General features: G+C 42.6%; 1 protein-coding gene across 1 annotated transcript in view; it reads left to right on the top strand.

Annotated features, from left to right (window-relative positions):
- Positions 1–16379, top strand: part of LOC115153388 (leucine zipper putative tumor suppressor 2 homolog) — an 81255-nt gene that overhangs the window by 35153 nt on the left and 29723 nt on the right. The window contains exon 2 of the mRNA XM_029698790.1: positions 11297–11423. The gene's annotated coding sequence lies outside the window, so the exon portion shown is untranslated. The remainder of the gene's footprint in view (positions 1–11296; positions 11424–16379) is intronic.

Below are 16379 nucleotides of genomic sequence, written 5' to 3'. Positions count from 1 at the left end.
ACTACTCTACTGTGCTGTGATGTCCAATATGCTGAAACAGACGTCTATGATTGTTGCAGATTTGGTCTGGTCCTGACCAACCAAATGTGGTCTTGTATGGGGGCAGAGCTCATTACAATAATAACCAGTGTGTAGAATAATACCCAAATATGCAAAAACAATATTGCATATTCCTATCTTTGTGTGCCTATTGGGGATACATTACCATGAAGAGAATTATATTCATATCCATAATTATGCATTTCTGTATAGTACAGATCAGGGACCCATGATGTAATTATGTTACTGTAATTCCATTAACGGATGTAAATCCACTTCACCTACTGTTGTTCAATAGACAAAATATATATTTTTTAAACTCATGGTGTCTTGTCATAGCTGACACCCCATTCTTTCTGCAGACATCTTTGAATCTTAATTCAGAGCAGATATTTAGAGTTTTTGGAAAACGTGGTCGCTTAAAAACGGAGGGAGATTTTACCGTAATTCTGTTATGAAATTTTGCATCTGCACAGTTCTTCCTGTAAGTGTGTTTTTGTGAAATTTTCTGTGTATATTTTTCAAAGTAGTCCTTACATTTTAAACCAAAAAATCTGAGTCAAAGCAAAATTCCGTGTACCGTGGAATTGCCCGTCGATCAGTTTTTATTTCATCACTTTGTTTTTTAATTTCTTAAAGTCATAATATCATCTATGCACAGGCGGTAGCAGACACAGGCGGTAGCAGGCACAGGCGGTAGCAGGCACAGGCGGTAGCAGGCACAGGCGGTAGCAGACACAGGCGGTAGCAGACACAGGCGGTAGCAGACACAGGCGGTAGCAGACACAGGCAGTAGCAGACACAGGCAGTAGCAGACAAAAAGGACGGTCAATGTTCTCTCTGCTCCCCATACTGTACAGCTGCAGAGCTGTCTGACTAAATCATTTTACAAATACTTCAAAGTAGATAAGGCATACTTTCACGAATTGTGTCTATCCCTCTCTCATCTGTGTACATTCCTCTCTCGTGCGTTTTGCGGGGCATGTGCGGTCTGTGTGTATCTAACCTAATGTAGCAGGCGTAAAAGTGTATCCATCTCTGTCCAAGACAGAAAGAACAGGAGCAATGGATAATGGTCATTGAAGTTAATTACAGCGTTTCTGCGCTAAACTAGGTTGAATATTTGCTTAATTAAAACTACAACTCCCATTCAGCTAAACGACCCTAATAGTTCTTGACTATTTGATTTCTCTACAGATAAACGGCACGTTAAGCTCACAAAAAAAGATCTAAATGGAATTCTAGTAATTGAACCGACGTACGTCAATTAGTTTTTAATAACTGAAAGAAAAACAAAATGTTGGTTTATCTCTCAGCACCACAAGTTAATCATTAACCCATTTAATCCCAAATTTTTCCCAGACATGAAAATATCCAAATCTTGTGTTATTAGTAAGCCTTTGAAATAATCAATCATCATTTTTTTAAGTTTTCATGGAAAAGTAGTTAAAAAAGTGTGTTTTATGGTCGGTCACAATTGTGACCGGTGAGATAATGTGATGTATACTGAATTAACCAATTTATTCTATGCAGTCATTGTCACGTTCTGACCAGTAAAAGGGGTTATTGGTTATTGTAGTTTGGTCAGGACGTGGCAGGGGGTATTTGTTTTATATGGTTCGGGGTGTGTGTGTACTTAGAGGGGGGTTGTATTTATGTGTTCCGGGGTTTTTGGTTTATGTTCTTGTTTTTGTATTCTAGGTTGTCTATGTTGTGTATTTCTTTGTTGGCCTGGTGTGGCTCTCAATCAGGAACAGCTGTACATCGTTGTTTTTGATTGAGAGTCATACTTAAGGAGGTTGTTTTCCACCTGTCCTTTTGTGGGAAGTTATTTTTTGCATTGCTGTTAATATAGCCTGCGAAACTGTCATTCTGTCGTTTTCTTGTTTTTTCATGTTCAAGTTTAAATAAAAAAACGATGAGCACGCAACCCGCTGCGCCTTGGCCTAATCTCTTCGACTACCGTGACAGTCATGAAAATGCTTATATATCCCAGCCCAGTTATTAACACATTTAAAACTGTCACTGGAAGTCCCCAACATTGCTACTAGAATGCCCCATCACATTTCATTGTGACTATTTTAAATATCAAAAACCCTTTTACAACACCGATGTGAATACTGAGAGCAAAAACAGAGCAAAAACAAAAATCAACAACCATCAACGTATTTCAGCATTTTTACTTTAGTGCAACATGTATTGAAACATTAATATTGTAACTTTATTATACAATTTTAACTTGTACTTTAGTGCAATATTCATTGTAACATTGTCATTGTGACATTTTAGTGCAACATTCACTAACAACTGTATAGCAGTCGTGTCATTCATTCACATTGAACATAAAGGTAACATTAGGATAGAGGTAGCCTGTAGAACATGCATTCAAGTAGAGGCCTACACTGAAGAAAAAAAAAAGATATATATATATATATATTATACACATACATATAATACACATACATGTATGTGTATATATGTATGTGTATAATATATATATTTTTAAATGTTTGTATTACAGTAGGCTTCAGAACCAAGTGCACGATTAGTTTGTGCATCACTATTTTGAACTGCGATCAGTCAGATACTATAATACAGTATGTCTTGAATCAATTGATCCTCTTTTCAAAAAACTACAGTGTCAATATTTAATTTGTAGACAAACTGAAATTAAAGCCATACTAAGTCAGTGGCACAAAAGATACATCTTGAAATATTTATATTTGGTTGCGTTGCCCAAACACAATTCAATATCCCTTTTGTAATACAGTAAATAGCCTATTAACTTGTAGACAAGTTAACAAATTATATTTTGGATTCACGTCTCCAACTGAACTAAAAATGAAAGTTAAATAGTAGGATTAAGCTTACTGGCTCAGATGAAACTATCCAAGCATTATACATCCTTTTAATGTTGATATTGGGTTGCGCTGACAACCAAAACAATTTAATATTGCTTTTGTAATACAGTACATAGCCTATCTTACAAACTAATGTAAAAGTATTTAACTTTAAAATTAGTAACATTCAAATCAAATCAAATTGTATTACATTTACATTTACGTAATTTAGCAGACGCTCTTATCCAGAGCGACTTACAAATTGGTGCATTCACCTTATGATATCCAGTGGAACAACCACTTTACAATAGTGGATTACTATATCCACTATTGTAAATTACTATAAATTACTATACCAGTGGATTACTATATCCTATATCCTATCCCAGGTATTCCCAGGTATTCCTTAAAGAGGTGGGGTTTCAGGTGTCTACGGAAGGCGGTGATTGACTCCGCTGTCCTGGCGTCGTGAGGGAGCTTGTTCCACCATTGGGGTGCCAGAGCAGCGAACAGTTTTGACATGCACCGAATACAACACTGTAGACCTTACAGTGACATGCTTACTTTCGAGCCCCTAACTTAAAAAATATGGATAAGAATAAGAGATAAATGTAACAAGTAATTAAAGAGGAGCAGTAAAAAATAACAATATATACAGGGGGTGTCGGTACAGAGTTAATGTGCGGGGGCACAGGTTAGTTGAGGTAGTATGTACATGTAGGTAGAGTTATTTAAAGTGACTATGCATAGATGACAACAGAGAGTGGCAGTGGTGTGGAGAGGGGGGGGGGGGTTGTGAATATTCTGGTTAGCCTTTTGACTAGATGTTCAGGAGTCTTATGGCTTGGGGGTAGAAGCTGTGTAGAAGCCTCTTGGACCTAGACTTGGCGCTCCAGGTACCGCTTGCCATGTGGTAGCAGAGAGAACAGTCTATGACTAGGGTGGCTGGAGTGTTTGACAATTTTCAGTGCCTTCCTCTGAAGCTGCCTGGTATAGAGGTCCTGGATGGCAGGAAGCTTGGCCCCAGTACTGGGCCATTCACACTACCCTCTGTAGTGCCTTGCGGTCGGAGGCCGAGCAGTTGCCATACAAGGGAGTGATGCAACCATTCAGGATGCTCTCGATGGTGCAGCTGTAGAACCTTTTGAGGATCTGAGGACCCATGCCAAATCTTTTTGTTGGTGATGTGGACACCAAGGAACTTGAAGCTCTCAACCTGCTCCACTGCAGCTCCGTTGATGAGAATGGGGGCGTGCTCGGTCCTCTTTTTCCTGTAGTCCACAATCATCTCCTCTGCCTTGATCACGTTGAGGGAGCGGTTGTTGTCCTGGCACCACACGGCTAGGTCTCTGACCTCCTCCCTATAGGCTGTCTCGTCGTTGTCGGTGATAAGGCCTACCACCGTTGTGTCATCGGCAAACTTAATGATGGTGTTGGAGTCATGCCTGGCCGTGCGGTCATGAGTGAACAGGGAGTACAGGAGGGGGCTGAGCACGCACCCCTCCTGATGTTGAGGATCAGCGTTGCGGATGTGTTGTTACCTACCCTTACCACCTGGGGGCGGCCCGTCAGGAAGTCCAGGATCCAGTTGCAGAGGGAGGTGTTTAGTCCCAGGGTCCTTAGCTTATTGATGAGCTTTGAGGGCACTGTGATGTTGAACGCTGAGCTGTAGTCTATGAATAGCATTCTCACATAGGTGTTCCTTTTGTCCAGGTGGGAAAGGGCAGTGTGGAGTGCAATAGAGATTGCATCATCTGTGGATCTGTTGGGGCGGTATGCAAATTGGAGTGGGTCTAGGGTTTCTGGGATGATGGTGTTGATGTGAGCCATGACCAGCCTTTCAAAGCACTTCATGGCTACAGACGTGAGTGCTACGGGTCGGTAGTCATTTATCCCTTGACCTTTTCCACATTTTGTTACGTTACATCCTTAATTTATAACTGATTAAATTGTTTTTTCCCCCTAATATATCTCCACTCAATACCCCATAATGACAAAGCAAACTAAGGTTTTTTGAAATTTTTGCAAATTTAGATTTTATTTTAAAAAGAAATAATACATTTACATAAGTATTCAGACCCTTTACTCAGTACTTTGTAGAGGCACTTTTGGCAGCGATTACAGCCCCGAGTATTCTTGGGTATGACGCTACTGGCATGGGTCTTCCTGGCACCAGAAGGCGGCAGGGACCGCCCTAGAGACTTTTATTGGACTCATTGGACTCTTATTATTTCATGATTGTGTCCTTGTTAAAGAGGTGTGTTTTCTCTTGTCCATTGCAGGAGCTTGATTTGTTTACCATGTGCGTTCGTTTCCTGAATGAGTTTTCGAGTCTTAGTGTTTGTTGTTTTTTCAAGTGTACTGTGATCCTGTTGCTACTGTTTCTCAGTAAAGTATTATGTTTATCCTTAATCATTAATTCCTCATCTGGTCTCTTCTTTGCACATGGGTCCAACCTTACCACATCACAGCTACAATCTTGGCACACCTGTATTTGGGGAGTTTCTCACATTCTTTTCTGTAGTTTTTCTCAAGCTCTATCATGTTGGATGTGGATCTTCGCTACACATTTATTTTCAGTTCTCTCTAGAGATGTTAGATCAGGTTCAAGTCCGGGCTCTGGCTGGGCCACTCAAGGACATTCAGAGACTTGTCCCGAAGCCACTCCTGCGTTGTCTTGGCTGTGTGCTTAGGGTTGTTGACCTGTTGGAAGGTGAACCTTCACCCCAGTCTGAGGTCCTGAGCACTCTGGAGTAGGGTTTCATCATCAATGATCTCTCTGTACTTTGCTCCGTTCATTTTTCCCTTGATCCTGACTAGTCTCTCAGTCCCTGCCGCTGAAAAACATTACCACAGCATGATTCTGCCACCACCATGCTTCACAGTAGGGATGGTGCCAGGTTTCCTCCAGACATTGGCATTCAGGACAAAGAGTTCAATCTTGGTTTCATCAGACCAGAGAATCTCATTTCTCATGGTCTGAGAGTCATTTAGGTGCCTTTTGACAAACTCCAAGTGGGCTGTCATGTGCTTTTTACTGAGGAGTGGCTTCCGTCTGGCCACGCTACCATAAAGGCCTGATTGGTGGAGTGCAGCATAGATGGTTGCCCTTCTGGAAGGTTCTCCCATATCCACAGAGAAACTCTGGAGCTCTGTCAGAGTGACCATCGGGTTCTTGGTCACCTCCCTGGACAAGGCCCTTCTCCCCCGATTGCTCAGTTTGGCCTGGCGGCCAGCTGTAGGAGGAGTCTTGGTGGTTCCAAACTTCTTCCATTTAAGAATGATGGAGGTTGCTGTGTTCTTGAGGACCTTCAATGCTGCAGAAATGTTTTGGTACCCTTCCCCAGATTTGTGCCTCGATGCAATCCTGTATCGGAGCTCTATGGACAATTCCTTTGACCTCATGTCTTGGCAAGACAAAAATATTTAAGTGCCTTTGAACGGAGTATGGTAGTAGGTGCCAGGTTCTGCCCAATAGTTTCCCATGTGTATCAAGAATGGTCCACCACCCAAAGGACATCCAGCCAACTTGACACAACTTTGTGAAGCATTGGAGTCAACTTGGGCCAGCATTCCTGTGGAACACTTTCGTCACCTTGTAGAGCTGATGCCTTGACGAATTGAATCTATTCTGAGGGCAAAAGTGGGGGTGCCACTCAATATTAGGAAGGTGTTGTTCAAGATAGCATGCAAATTTTGCAGGTCTGTGGAGTTTCCTACATTTGCTATAATAATCTGTGCAGAATCTTGAACAGCATTGATCAAACTTGCACTATGTACTTTAAATGTAATCTCAACTGCAATCCAGGTCATTTGGTTGTGCCATTAGATGATGTCACCATTGTTGTTGATTCTAAGCAATGTTGTGCTGCTATTTTTATTGACTTGGCCAAAGCTTTTGATACAAAGCTTTTGATACGGTACACCATTCCATTCTTGTGGGCCGGCGAAGGAGTATTGATGTCTCTGAGGGGTCTTTGGGCTGGTTTGCTAACTACCTCTCTCAAAGAGTGCAGTGTATAAAGTCAGAATATCTGCTGTGTCAGCCACTGCCTGTCAACAAGGGACTACCCCAAGGCTCAATCCTAGGCCCCACGCTCTTCTCAATTTACATCAACAACATAGCTCAGACAGTAGGAAGCTAACCCTGATTCAGATGACCATCATACCCATGCTAGATTACGGAGACGTTATTTATAGATCGGCCGGTAAGGATGAAGGTAAGGCAGGTAAGGTTGCTCTCGAGCGGCTTGATGTTCTTTACCACTAGGCCATCAGATTTGCCACCAATGCTCCTTATAGGACACATCACTGCACTCTACACATCACTGCACTCTATACTCTTCTGTAAACTAGTCATCTCTGTATACCCGTCGCAAGACCCACTGATTGTTACCTATTTCTAAAACCCTCTTAGGCCGCACTCCCACCTATCTGAGATTCATACTGCAGCCCTCATCCTCCACATAAAACCCGTTCTGCCAGTCATTTTCTCTCCGGATTTCCTCTCTTTCTTCTGCACTAATGTAAAAACTCAGTTGAGGAATTGTACTTTACACTGTCGCTTTCAAGCGATGGGTTCAATGAAAATAAATTCGGAAAATTTCAGTTTACGTTCTGATTCAATTGAATTTAAATGGAAATTACCCCAACCCTGCATCACCATTTGTCAAAGCCCAAGTCATGGTGATAGTGTCAAATACTGGTAGTGCTCCTGTGGAGAGGACATATGCTGGCATAGCCGTAATCTATCTACCAGTAATAAAACCCAGATTGTAATCTGAACACAGCTCAGGGTTTACGTCAGAAGAGACCACTGGGTGACATGTCATCTACTGATTAGAAATCCTACAGGGGAGGGAGTGTGTGTTTGTGTGTGTTTGTGCTTGCATGCACACACACGTGCAGGGGCAGATCAGTGCAGTGTCAGAGCAGAGGCCATGTTGTCTGACCTCGTTTTATGAACGTTACAACTGTAAATCCTTCCAAAGGCCAGAATCCGGGCCAGAGCTGTGTGTGTCTGTCTCTGTTCCCTCTTCTGTCTCTTCTCTACCTCTTCTCTAGGTCCTCAAAGCACACACATCCCTGGGTTGCTCGTCTTTTCAGTTCGCTGCAGCTAGCGACTGGAACGAGCTGCAACAATCACTCAAACTGGACAGTTTTATCTCAATCTCTTCCTTCAAAGACTCAATCATGGACACTCTTACTGACAGTTGTGGCTGCTTTGCATGATGTATTGTTGTCTCTACCTTCTTGCCCTTTGTGCTGTTGTCTGTGCCCAATAATGTTTGTACCATGTTTTGTGTTGCTACCATGTTGTTGTCATGTTGTGTTGCTACCGTGTTGTGTTGTCATGTGTTGCTGCCTTGCTATGTTGTTGTCTTAGGTCTCTCTTTATGTAGTGTTGTGTTGTCTCTCTTGTCGTGATGTGTGTTCTGTCCTATATTTATATATTTTTTATTTTTTATTATTTTAATACCAGCCCCCGTCCCCGCAGGAGGCCTTTTGCCTTCTGGTAGTCCGTCATTGGAAATAAAAATTTGTTCTCAACTGACTTGCCTAGTTAAATAAAGGTTAAATAAAAATATTTAATTATCCTCTCTCTTCCTCCTCTTTTCTCCTCCTCTTTCTCTTCCCTACCTCCCCTCTCTCTCGCCCTCTCATCCTTCCTCCACCTCTTCTCCTATCCTCCTCTCTCTTCTCCTTTTCTCACCTCTATAGAATAACAGGGTGGGTAGTGATGCCCCATATTACCTAGCTGGTTACCAAAGTTGGGGGATCAATTAAAGCAGGATGACAAATGGACCCCCCCCAGGATAGGGCTTGGCCATCTGTCTGTCAGAAGGCTGCCTGCTAGGACAAGACAGGAGGACAGGCCCTAGTGTCTCCTCACTCCTCCCTTCCTTCAGGGCTGTTTATGATGATTAGGCTCATTATGAGGATCTTCTGCTCTATGCTTTTTTTAAATGATTATTCTTATATGCAGCATAGAAATAGGATAGTTTGGGGTCAAGGGGGGGTGGTCTTATTATATATATTTTGGGAAACACAGTCTGAAAGGGGGGTAGGGAGTGGAGCGTCATTTCTTTGTTATTCTATGTCTCATCTGTTCATCATTATAATGGATGAGTAAAGAATAGTCTCAACTCATCTTGCTCACCCCAATAAGATCAGGGTACCCACATTAGCCTGAAAAGATGAACCTGACAGACACATCCCCATATGTGTAGCAGCTTAACCCTATATCAGCATATATGAATGTTGGGCTGGTTCAGAAACACCTTGAGGGGTGCGTTAAAGCTGAGCTCTGCGAAGGTTAAACAGTGCCACTGGTCGCTTTAGGTGCATTTATTATTGTTTTTGTTTGGTTTTTGGGGAGGTGATTATTCAGCAACGTAATAAGAAAACATCGTAGCACATCCATCGTGCGTGCAGCGATGTGCAATTATGTCCGCGAGAATAAACAGTGTTGCTGTTTGGTGTAACATCTTTGTTGTTGTAATATCGCAAATGGACGTGGCAGTTTCACCGCAACGGTCTCCAACTTTAAAGCAACTGCAAAATCAGGAGTGTCCCCATAAGCCCCCCAACAATTACTTGACAGACACACCCCCATAAGTGTAGCTAAAGCATATTTCACTTTTAGTCCACATGAAAAATACTACAGTTTACCCTAGAGTACTAAGTACTGTGGCAGACCAGGGGGTTTGACCAAGACGTTTCCACAGATCAGAGACAGACACAAGTGTGATTCCTCAGTTTCAAGGGTGTTTATTTTGGATACCTCTTCCGGGTTACCGCCTTCTGGGCTCCGGGGAATGCTGTTTCCTCTGAGGTAGAACACCGAGCCTCTCTGTTCTAGCAGACCGTGAGGACATCTGTCCGGTAGCAACCTCTCACTACCTCCAACCCTACCATGTGCTGCCCTACTGGCAGCTTAATAGGCCCCGTACGGCTGGTGAGCAATCAGCCCCTTGATTACTCGCCAGCCCCAATTAGTCCTGGCCAAAGGACCCGTTCGAGATCTGGCATGACCAGCAGAGGGAATCACCGCCGTGTGATGTAGACTCCGTCTGTCACCAGGCCTCGACGAGTCTCCCCTTGGTGGCTTGTTCACGGTACGCCACACTACTTACTATAGATTTCTATGGTAAACTGTAGTATAGTGTAGAGTACGTGTGTAGTACTTACTATAGAATGTTGTAGTATACTGTAGAATACTATAGTATATACTACACTTTTCTTGTACTACAGTATTTATACTATAGTTAACTCTTAATACTACAGTAAATACTACAGTATTCACTGTAGTGCTTTTGCTGAGTTTCTGCAACAACAAAAAAATATGCTAAAACACTACTATAGTATTTTTTTCATGTGGGAGGCTGTATCAGAAACACGCTGAGAGATGCATCAAAGCAACTAAATACTCATCTTGAGAATACTTCCAGAACCACTTGAATGTTACTTTAAAGCAACTGCAGGAAGAGAGGTTACATATATTTTTGTCAGGTTTAATGAACTGACCCCAGTGCAGTGCTATAGGGCAGGAAGAACTAAGGCCAAAATCAATCAGCTGAATTGTATCAGTGATCAATCAGTGATCAGACTGTAGAGAATAGATTGATCATTTATAGTGGGATGGTGCTTGATAAGAGGAGGAGAAAGAGGAGAGAGAGAGATGGCGAGAGAGGGGACGGAGGGAGATAGGGATAGAGATAAAGGTTGAAATACAGAGATAAAAGTTGAGAGAGAGATGGAGGGTAATGGAAAGAGAGAAAGTGGTAGAGGTGAAGAGAGAGAGAGTGAAATAGAAAATGGGATATTGAAAGCGAGGAAGAGAGGGGAAAAGAGACAAGAAGGTTATGAAAGCAAGCTCTCAGGGAGGCCCTCCTCCCTTCTCGTTCCATTCTCTCGACTCTTTTCCCTCTCTCCCTCTTGCACGTGGATCAGGGAATGCTGTTGTTTCATGTTGAGGTGACCTATTTTGGAATTCGTGAGAGAGCGCACACATCAGATGAGACCGCAGTCAAAGCTATAGATGTTCGATATAAACAAACACAGACTGGGATATCTCCCCTCGGATGTGTGTGTGTGTGTGTGTGTGTGTGTGTGTGTGTGTGTGTGTGTGTGTGCATAGGGGGTATATTTTTATAGGAATATTACGGTGGCAGTGTCTCAAGGGGGGGCAGTGGTCTCCTCTTCTCTCCTTTCACAGAACACAGCATTTAAGGGAGTACATTTAACTCTGAATGACCAGTGTATTGTACTCCAAACTGTTACTTTTAGGATATACCATAGTGTTACAGTTTCACATGATAGAAAGTAATATAAATTGCTTCTAACATGTATTTGCTGTTCTGTCTCTGTACATGCATTACCTTCTTGTTCCTCTCTCTCTCTCTCTGTGTTTCCAGACTCCAGGTCAGGAGGTGTAGTGGAGGAGAGGCAGACCAAGAAGTAGTGAGGTTCTGGGGATGAGAAGTCACTGTTCTCTCCCTGTCTGCCCCAGAGAACCAGGAGAACACTGGGACTCTCAAACAGGTAAAGGTCAGTGTTTGGTGTTTGTCTGCCATGTTAACATACAAATTAGAAGAAAATCAATACATAACAATTTGGTGGGTTATATTTGTCCTATTTTACACGTGTACAAGTGTGTATTAATTGGAAATGTGTTTTTTGCATATCCCAACTCCATTATCAACAGCAACCCTGGAGCAATTAGGGGAAGTGTCTTGCTCAAGAGCACAACAACCGATTGTTCACCCTGTTGGCTCGGGGATTCAAACTAGTGACATTCCAGTTACTGGCCATATGCTCTAACCGCTAGGTTATCTGTCCCCACAACCGCTAGGCTCCCTGCCGCCACATATCAGTGTCCTGAAACTCAGCCATTCGTCCAAGTCACGTAGAAAGTTGTTCTCCCTCTCTCTCTCATTCAATTCAATTCAACAGGTTTTATTGGCATGGGAAACGTGTTTACATTTCCAAAGCAAGTGAAATAGATAATAAACAAAAGTGAAATAAACAATCAAAAACAACCAGTAAACATTAAACTCACAAAAGTTTCAAAGGAATATAGAGACATTTAAAATGTCATATTATGGCTATGTACAGTGTTGTAACGATGTACAAATAGTTAAAGTACAAAAGGGAAAATAAATAAGCATAAATATGGGTTGTATTTACAATGGTGTTTGTTTTTCACTGGTTGACCTTTTCTTGCGGCAACAAGTCACAAATCTTGCTGCTGTGATGACACACTGTGGTACTTCACCTAAAAGATATGGGAGTTTATCAGTATTGGATTTGTTTTCGAATTCTTTGTGGGTCTGTGTAATCTGAGGGAAATATGTGTCGCTATTATTGTCATACAGTTGAAATCGGAAGTTTACATACACCTTAGCCAAATACATTTAAACTCAGTTTTTCACAATTCCTGACATTTAACCCTAGCACGGATTCCCTGTCTTAGGTAAGTTAGGATCACCACTTTATTTTAAGAATGTGTAATATCAGAATAATAGTAGAGAGAATGATTTATTTCAGCTTTTATTTCTTTCATCACATTCCCAGTGGGTCAGAAGTGTACATACACTCAATTAGTATTTGGTAGCATTGCCTTTAAATTGTTTAACTTGGGTCAAACGTTTCGGGGAGCCTTCCACAAGCTTCCTACAATAAGTTGGGTGAATGTTGGCCCATTCCTCCTGACAGAGCTGGTGTAACTGAGTCAGGTTTGTAGGCCTCCTTACTCACACACGCCTTTTCAGTTCTGCCCACAAATGTTCTATGGGATTGAGGTCAGGGCTTTGTGATGTCCACTCCAATACCTTGGCTTTGTTGTCCTTAAGCCATTTTTCCACAACTTTGGAAGTATGGTTGGGGTCATTGTCCATTTGGAAGACCCATTTGCGACCAAGCTTTAACTTCCTGACTGATGTCTTGAGCTGTTGCTTCAAAATATCCACATACTTTTCCATCCTCATGATGCCATCTATTTTGTGAAGTGCACTAGTCCCTCCTGCAGCAAAGCACCCCCATAACATGATGCTGCCACCCCCGTGCTTCACGGTTGGGATGGTGTTCTTCGGCTTGCAAGCCTCCCCCTTTTTCCTCCAAACATAACGATGGTCATTATAGCCAAACAGTTCTATATTTGTTTCATCAGACCAATGGACATTTCTCCAAAAAGTACGATCTTTGTCCCCATGTGCAGTTGCAAACCGTAGTCTGGCTTTTTTATGGCGGTTTTGGAGCAGTGGCTTCGGCCTTTCTGAGCGGCCTTTCAGGTTATGTCGATATAGGACTCGCTTTACTGTGGATATAGATACTTTTGTACTTGTTTCCTCCAGCATCTTCACAAGGTCCTTTGCTGTTGTTCTGTGATTGATTTCCACTTTTCACACCAAAACCAAAGTACGTTCATCTCTAGGACACAGAACGCGTCTCCTTCCTGAGTGGTATGATGGCTGCGTGGTTCCATGGTGTTTATACTTGCATACTGTTTGTACAGATGAACGTGGTACCTTCAGGCGTTTGGAAATTGCTCCAAAGTATGCACCAGACTTGTGGAGGTCTTGGCTGATTTCTTTTGATTTTCCCATGATGTCAAGCAAAGAGACACTGAGTTTGAAGGTAGGCCTTGAAATACATCCACAGGCACACCTCCAATTGACTGAAATGATGTCAATTAGCCTATCAGAAGCTTCTAAAGCCATGACATAATTTTCTGGAATTTTCTAAGCTGTTTAAAGGCACAGTCAACTTAGTGTATGTAAACTTCTGACCCACTGGAATTGTGATACAGTGAATTATAAGTGAAATAATCTATCTGTAAACAATTATTGGAAAAATGACTTGTGTCATGCACAAAGTAGATGTCCTAACTGACTTGCCAAAACTATAGTTTGTTAACAAGAAATTTGTGGAGTGGTTGAAAAATGAGTTTTAATGACTCCAACCTAAGTTTATGTAAACTTCCGACTTCAACTGTATATTTGGCAGGAGGTTTGGAAGTGCAGCTCAGTTTCCACCTCATTTTGTTGGCAGTGTGCACAGTGTGCACCTATAGCGGCCTTTCTCAATAGCAAGGCTATGCTCACTGAGTCTGTACATAGTCAAAGCTTTCCTTAAGTTTGGGTCAGTCACAGTGGTCAGGTATTCTGCCACTGTGTACTCTCTGTTTAGGGCCAAATAGCATTCTAGTTTGCTCTTTTTTTGTTTGTTAATTATTTCCAATGTGCCAAGTAATTATCTTTTTGTTTTCTCATGATTTGGTTGGGTCTAATTGTGTTGCTGTCCTGGGGCTCTGTGTGGTCTGTTTGTGTTTGTGAAAAGAGCCCCAGGACCAGCTTGCTTAGGGGACTCTTCTCCAGGTTCATCTCTCTCTGTAGGTGATGGCTTTGGTATGGAAGGTTTAGGAATTGATTCCTTTTAGATGGTTGTAGAATTTAACGGCTCTTTTCTGTATTTTGATAATTAGCGGGTATCGGCCTATTTCTGCTCTGCATGCATTATTTGGTGTTTTACGTTGTACACTGAGGATATTTTTGCAGAATTCTGCATGCAGACTCTCAATTTGGTGTTTTTCCCATTTTGTGAATTCTTGGTTGCTGAGCGGACCCACTCCAGACCTCACAACCATAAAGGGAAATGTGTTCTATAATTGATTCAAGATCCTAATTGATATGTCAAATTAAATTTTTATTTTGATGGCATAGAATGCCCTTCTTGTCTTGTCTCTCAGATCATTCACAGCTTTGTAGAAGTTACCTGTGGCGCTGATGTTTAGGCCAAGGTATGTATAGTTTTTTGTGTGCTCTAGGGCAACGGTGTCTAGATGGAATTTGTATTTGTGGTCCTGGCAGCTGGACCTTTTTTGGAACACCATTATTTTGGGCTTACTGAGATTTACTGTCAGGGTCCAGGTCTGGCAGAATCTGTGCAGAAGATCTAGGTGCTGCTGTAGGCCCTCCTTGGTTGGGGACAGAAGCACCAGATCATCAGCAAACAGTAGATATTTGACTTCAGATTCTAGTAGGGTGAGGCCGGGTGCTGCAGACTGTTCTAGTGCCCTCGCCAATTTGTTGATATATATGTTGAAGAGGGTGGGGCTTAAGCTGCATCCCTGTCTCACCCCATGGCCCTGTGGGAAGAAATGTGTGTGTTTTTTGCCTTGGTTCCAAATATTTGAGAAGATACCAGAGCTAAGGATGATGTTAAAGAGTTTTAGTATAGCCAATTGGAATTTGTTGTCTGTATATTTGATCATTTCATTGAGGATGTCATCAACACCACAGGCCTTTGTGTTGGAGGGTTTTTATTTTGTCCTGTAGTTCATCTCTCTCTCTCTCTCTCTCTCTCTCTCTCTCTCTCTCTCTCTCTCTCTCTCTCTCTCTCTCTCTCTCTCTCTCTCTCACACACACAGACTTACACACACAGATGTAAATTGAGGTCTCGCCAAAGGCTTTGAAGGTGCTGTTTGAGATAAAGTTAACTGATGAATAGCAGTGATAGCGGAGGAGGACACACACACACTCACACACACACAGACACGCACACACACGTAGAGTGTGTGATAGCATAGGGACGAAGGGTCAGGGGTCAAGTAAGTGAGAGAGATTTTTAATATCACGGGATTGAATAGCTTGTGTACTCATTAGCTAGATCAATTGGGATTATTATGCCACGTTAGTCCTCTCTAGTGCAGCCCCTTATAGTGACTAGTGGGTGTTGGGCTCCTAGAGGGGTGGGGGGGTATTGGGGGGGTGAAGAGGGGAGTGAGGGGGAGCAGAGAGATATAGTTCTGCTCCCCATCTTGTTGCAGCTTCAACACCATGGCTTCAGTTTGTGTGGTGTGTGGTCTTCACAGCTGCTGTCCTTTCCTCTTTCCTCTGTCTCCATTACCGGGTTTCGCCTCTCCTGCTGTCCCCCGTCACTCGCCTCAAATGTTCCCTCTCCCCAGCCCAGCTGTCCCCTTCTCTCACAGGCTTCTGTGCCTTTCTGTCCTCTGCCTCTCGTTGTCCCTCTTTCCGTTCCCTCCTGTCTCTCTCCATACGCTCTCTCTGTCTCTCTTCTATCTTTCTCTTTTCCATGTGTCTTCCTGCGCCGTCTCTCTTTCTGAAAAGAGAGGGAGAGGTAGAGAGCGAGAGAGGGAGAAAAATAAAGAGCAATGGAGAGGGAGAGTGGACTGTACTGCTGGGATTTAATGAAGCTAATGGGCAGAGTAAACACACCATTGACCTAAAGTGATTTACTGGACAGATTTGTGTGCATTCGTGTGTGCGTGTGTGTGTGTGTGTGTGTGTGTGTGTGTGTGTGTGTGTGGTGTGTGTGTGTGTGTGTGTGTGTGTGTGTGTGTGTGTGTGTGTGTGTGTTTAATGGTGGACGCTTGTTAGGTCTTAGCTCTGTCTCATAAATCCAGTTATAATAGGGAGTTGTGTGTCTGAGTGATTTGCAACCTGCTTCCTTCAATTGTTCTGGCCAACACTGGGACTC

Source organism: Salmo trutta, chromosome 18 (genome assembly GCF_901001165.1).
Source record: "Salmo trutta chromosome 18, fSalTru1.1, whole genome shotgun sequence".
NCBI lineage: Eukaryota > Metazoa > Chordata > Actinopteri > Salmoniformes > Salmonidae > Salmo > Salmo trutta.
Note: the sequence above shows the minus strand (reverse complement) of the source record. Positions and strands in the feature narration are given on the sequence as shown.